Here is a 6,656-nt window from a genome sequence, read left to right as displayed (position 1 = left end):
TACATTTTTTCCATCATCACAACATCCAGCGGAGGTCTCTGCACCTTGTATGTGGACCTTATAATGCGGAAGCAGCACCAATCATAATTGTATACTAGGAAGTTGAGCTTTTTTGGCTTCATGCACCACTGAGCAACTCTCATAGGAATGAACAGGGCTCCACCTGGAACGCTGTATGTAGGTTTTTTAACACATCTATGCAATCTGCAGCCATGTGCATCATTTCTTTGTGTCCAGTTTCCATTGTGAGCTTCTTGCAACGCTTTTTCTAACGCTGCCTGTGCATGTGCTGTGAAGTTGATGTTTTTTTATTTGTCGACAAATTTTTTGCGTGTTGTCAAGCTGGTGTGTGGTGTCTGTTTGCAGTTTGTCAAGCTCTCAGGGCCAGCTTACAAATGTGAAAATCACCAGTGCCATCATGCACCAATAATTTCAAACTCAAAGGAAAATGAAGAAGAGGAAGATCAGGAGGACATCTTTTGACTACAAAACTCACAGTGGATTGTGACTTAAGCCCATTTAACCTGGATGCAACACAACTTCTTCAAACTCAACCGCGATAAAACAGAATTCCTTCTCATGGGCTCCAAATGCACACTCAGCAAAATCAATAACCCCAATCTCACCATCGACGGCACCATTGTCTCCCCATCTCCCCAGGGCCGCAACCTTGGCGTGATCTTCGATTCTACCCTCTCCCTTGAGCCCAACATCCATCATGTCATTAAAACATCCTTCTTTCACCTCCGCAACATTAACAAAATCAGAACCTCTCTCACACCCCCTGCTACTGAAAGACTGATTCACGCCTTCATCTCCTTCCGACTGGACTATTGCAACTTACTTGTCTTTGGCATCAGCTCTATCAACTTCAACCGACTCCACCTGGTCCAGAACGCAGCCACTCGACTCTTCACCCGCTCCAAATCCTGGCACCATGTCACTCCAGTCCTAAAGCAACCCTACTGGCTTCCCATCTCCCACCGGATCACCTACAAAATCCTGGTCCTCACCTGCAAAGCCCTCTACCATCCGGCACCTCCTACCTCACTGAGCTCGTCTCCCCTTACCAACCCTCACGGCCCCTCAGATCCACCTCAACTGGCCTCCTCTGCACCCAAAAGTCCAACCTCCACAGTTTTGGGGACAGAGCCTTCTCCTGTGCAGCACCCAGGCTCTGGAACTCCCTCCCCCAAGAGATCCACACCTCTGAGTTCCTTTTACAATCTTCCAGTTGAAGACCCATCTTTTCACCTCGGCCTATCTGTAGCACTACACCCCCCTCCCGTTTCATCTGCGCCTGAATCTTATTTTAATTTTTTTTATTTTGTGTTGTCTTGTTTTGTTCTGTTTCAATTGCTTATGTTTTCTACCTACCCTGTAAAGCAACTTTATTAATATTATTATATTTACTCAAGTTCTGCACTTAAGTACAATTTGGAGGTACTTGGATATTTCCATTTACACCTACTCTTCACAACAATAATTTCTACTTTTTACTCAACATTTATTTCACAGCTGGCTACTAGTCACATTTCAGATTAATTATATTTTATAAAATATGATACACTGTAACAGTATGACAAGTTGTTTGCTCCACTTTTAAACAAATGCTGCTTACATGTTGATTTACCTGTAAAGGTAAATCCAATTAGGATGAATGATTTGACTTTGGACACTTTAAGTACATTTTGCCAATAGTAGTTTTATTCATGTACATTTAAAGTGCATTTAGAGTTTTACTTGTAATGGAGTGTTTTTGTATTGCTATTTTTACTGAGTTACATATCTCAATACTTCTTCCACTACTGAACTCAATGCTGTAAATGATTTACATACAATTCTTTATGGAAGTACCATTAACAATTGTAGAAATATTTGATAATCTAAGGCATAAAATTATGTAAATGCAATGGGATTACTAACTGCACGTAGACTGTGACAAACTTCAGATACAAAGTCAGAATCATTATAGATCACACGTCATAAATAGAAACAGCCTTGCAGTTTTTCCAAGTGCAGGTTAATAATATGTAGACCACCTGAGAAAGCTCTTAAACAACAGAAAATAATTAAAGCCTTATTTTCTCACTCGTAAATATTTCTGTATAGCTCTTGAGAAGTTAACAAGTGACAATATGGATCTCTGAAATTACCCCTGACATTAAAGTCTGGATGGCAATAAAAGTAAATATTTAGGTTGGTTAACATTTGTGCGGAAAAACAGAGAAAATCATACTGAAGACATCCACAAACTAATTATATTCATGGGTCAAGGTTTGACTTGTGAATGTATTTTTTTCTTAGGTTCCATATATCTCATTATTCTTTCAAATCAAGATAAAATTGCTTTGAATGCCTAGGGATTAACAAGGGAAAATCAAAAGTATCTAAGTGTATATGGTGGGTTTGGTGTTGCAGGGGGATTAGCAAAGTACAAAATGTGCTGTTGTCCACATTATTTCAATAAATAAACACAGTTCACTCTGTTTACACAAGTGGTCCATTGGGTCCAATGTCCACCCTTTGCAAGCTGACCAGCACATTTTAAAATGCACTGCAGTACACTGGGATGTCCTGTGTAATAAAGAGTGTACTTACAATATATAAAGGAGATGGAATGATAATGAGACATTTTGGCTCTAATCAACCTTATAAAAGTCTGAAGAGGAGCAGAAATGTGTCTGCCACACCAATAACAATTTTCAATTAATAAAAACATAATTTGGTCCAGTCCCTTAGGATGGGGATATGGTATAACTTGAGGGCCCTACTACTTCACATGGTGTGAACAAACCTGTAGCTGTGTGAATGAGTGTGTGAGAAACTCTATCAACCATACGCTGTCTTAAACACACACACACACACACACACAGCAAGGAATTATACTTGTCTGTATGGTTTGTTAGCACTCAAAAGATAAAACTTTACATGTTGCTCCCAATTAGCACAGCAGTGACCGTGCACTGTCTCCTGTGCTCAGCTTCCCCTCTGAAGAGGGGCTATTTATGTGAAGACCCATGAGAACGTGAGAATTGAGGCGAGAGACGAGATATGGACTGTGTGAGATAGAGTGTGTGTGTGTGTGTGTGTGTGTCTATATGTGTTATGAGGGAGAGTGGGTGAGAGATGGAGTAAAAGAAAGAGATAGAGAGAAAGGGAGAATTGGAATGGCTTAAGAATCCATTTTGAGTAGAAAGACAGGTCCTATTAACATTTAACAGCATTTGTGCAACTTGGTGCGGAGGTTATGATGCAAATGAGGAGGAATTAAAACTGGCCAGAGGTTTGTCATTGATGGATTGCAGTCTGGCAGTGCACACACTTCCCAGTGTCCATCAGAAGTGATTACTGTGTAATTAAACCTTATTTCTGGACTCTCTAGTGCATAATTACTTTGTGAATGTAACCATCATCTAAAAGCTACAAAAATGCTTTACCATTTAGTTTAGCAGTCAGTTCCACGGACTCGTGTCAGATATAGCCATCAGACAGAGCAAAAGAACTGTCACTTTTAATAAGAGGCAAAGATTTAAATGAAACAGTATGCTTATTACAGAAAAATTACACGTCCAAGAGTCCTTCCTGTTATTTGCATAATATATCCCCCACCCCACCCCCCACATATACACACACTGCAAGCTTTAGGCAATTTCCCTCACATTTAAATAGATTGCACATTTAAGGCTACTTAAGGAAAATTATCACTTTGCATATTTTAATTGTTATGAAGGAAGTGATTTGAGAGAGGTCTGTGGCTCATCCTCTTGAGCCATGCGTTTGCGAAGCTGTCTGATTCGGCTGCTCAGCGCTGCAGCTCCACAGATAACCTCGGAGTTCACACACATCCACTCCAGTTTCATCAGAATGCAAATGAAGCACAGAACACTGGGACAAGTGGATCTTTGATATTTACAAAATAGCCACTAATAACTTGAGTGTAATTTGTTTGACTCAACTTTTTTTTTTTTTACTTATCAGTCCTGATTTTTTCCCTCCTGGTCAAATGGCTCTTGTTTAAATATTCAGTGGAAAGCAACAAAGGGTGTGTTTGCTGCTGAAATTTCAGAGACAGCAGGATGTGGACTGTATACTCATTAGCTGTTGTCTAGATACTTACCTTTTTGTGCAGACTGAATTTAGCATGTAGTTTGTTGGATTAGATTAAATTTAGCAAAAAAAATTCCCATGCAAAGTGATGATTTATTGGATTGGTTTGTATTTCTTGAACTTCATAGAACCTAGAATATCTTTTTCTGTAACTAAAACTGATTCTGCATGTGGCTACACCTGCATTGTAGGAGTCAAATGCAAGTGTAATTTTAATTAAAAAAATCTGTTCATTACTTTAATTATGTTTTTTTCAAACATGGAATGTCTCCAATTAACTTAAATTTATCACTTATGTTTTCTAGTTTTTCAAAATAATAGCCATGCTGAACAACAATAGTCAACTATCCTCCAAGGACAGTTCTCCATGGGAGACTACACTGTTTTAAGTGTGTTCTCACCTTGACAGGCTTATCATTGCTGAGTGTATTCAGACACTGACAGTGCACTGATAATTTAAAATTATTTTTTTCACACTCCTTAGTTTTCGTAAATGTGAGTTCATTTTACTCCACATCAAGCACAACTTTTTATTTAAAAGGGCTCTATGGAAATGAAACCTTGTTTATTTACAATTTTCGGCGCAAAGTATGGATTTTTCCCCAAATGATTTACATACATGAGATAATACAGATACAATACAAAATGTAGAAGATTTACTGTAGTTTTCTGTATAACCAGTATTTTCACCCATGTTTAGAATCATTGTAGATACATGTTAGATATGTTGATACACTAAACAGATAGCTGATATCGACATATTTACATGATAAAAATACAAAATAATTACCAACCCTGACACAATATGCTGTGTCTTTTCTCATTTATGTTATTTGCAAAGAACTATTTAGTTATTTAGCTACTATTTAGTTATTTGCCTACTAATTAATGATAACATGATCAATTTTAATCATAGCTGTTCATTTCCTAACAAAAAACCTGCCAGTTTGGAATTATAAATTATTTTGGATCATGACAACTGTACTGGTGGGAGGAGTGCAATAAAAAGGAGGCCTTAAAATAGCCACTGTAAACTGCTGCAAACTCTATAACTTTCATCAGTGGAACAAAAAAATTATGATTTAAGTCGTGATGGATCTAATACTGTCTTCCACAAGAAATAGCTGGAAACAAAAATAGCAGAGGCTCAATCACACCATTGCAAATTTAATCAAGTAAAGGTACAAAATGCATCCACTTTTCAGAAAAAAACATCTTTATTCAGTATTTCAATAACCTTTATGTACCTTGAAATTAAAATACATTTAAACCGACTGTACTGTAAGTATGGCAATACATACACACATATAAACATGTATGTGGTGCGTTTGTCGTATGTTAGCTGTATATCATTAGCAAATGTACAATATGTACAGCTATGTGCAAGTTTATTCTCTGTACATGAATATGAAAAGTAAAAACTTTTTTTCCCATTTTAATGTTATCTCCTCATACTATTCCATGAAGAATTATTTGCAAGTGCACATACATACACGTTAACATGCGCACTATTCAACAATTCACAAAGGATTAAAGCAGTTTCTTACTTTTTAGGGAATGAATTGGAATTGTATTGGACATCTTGCACCTCCACAGCCCACAGCAATTCAATGGAATCATGGTATTGTAAATAAACTGTTTGTCAGAATGAGCAGGTTGACTTCATCTTTGCCCTCAAGGTGCCTCATTTTTTCTGCAGCTTGTCTTTGACAGTGCAACGACAGTCTTTGTGAGGTAGACTGCGCTGATTCAAGGTCAAGCTTTTATTTCTTTTCTCCTTTTTTTTTTTAGTTTTAACTTTTTTTTTATCCACAAATGCATGACATTCAAAATGACAGGACATAAGTACTACATGTACAATATGTAGCAATGAGGTAGAAATGGTTATAAAGAATACAATATATAAAACTACATAAGGATGGAATCAAAATCTTAAGCAGTTCTCAACACAATGTAATTACAGAGATAGTGACAGTCGTTGGAAAAAAAAGTAATTCAAGTGGCTAAGTTGGCATCCCTGTGAGACTCAGTGTGCTTGTCATAGGTTCAGCTCATGGATTGGTTGTGACTGTTGGCCCTTTTATCACATCACTCTCAATAACAAATAACTTTTTTAATGATAACATCTAAAACATGTGAAATATACACCCTATCTGAATAGCTGTCATTTGTTTTCCTTATATCAGGTCTGTCTGTATGTTGCTTTACTCTCTAGTTGTAATGCAAATTAAAAACACACCAATATAACTTATTATCAATGGGCCTTGTGTTACACCGTGCTCTATTAAACAAAAAAGAAGCAAATATGTGACTGGTATGATGTCAGTTGTTGACGGAGTGATTACAAGTAGTGCTTAATTTGAGTAGACCATTTCCCCTTTTTAACATACATTTCTCATGAACAATTGCCCTCTTGTGAAATCTGCGCTTGTTAATGGCACTTAGGGCTTCTTATCGCCTTCTTGTCAAAAACCTTGCAATGACTATAATCACTTACTAAAATCATGGAGAAATAATTATATTCCAGTGTTTTTTGCTAATAGCTA

This window comes from Etheostoma cragini, chromosome 11, assembly GCF_013103735.1.
Source record: "Etheostoma cragini isolate CJK2018 chromosome 11, CSU_Ecrag_1.0, whole genome shotgun sequence".
NCBI classification, from domain to species: domain Eukaryota; kingdom Metazoa; phylum Chordata; class Actinopteri; order Perciformes; family Percidae; genus Etheostoma; species Etheostoma cragini.
Note: the sequence above shows the minus strand (reverse complement) of the source record.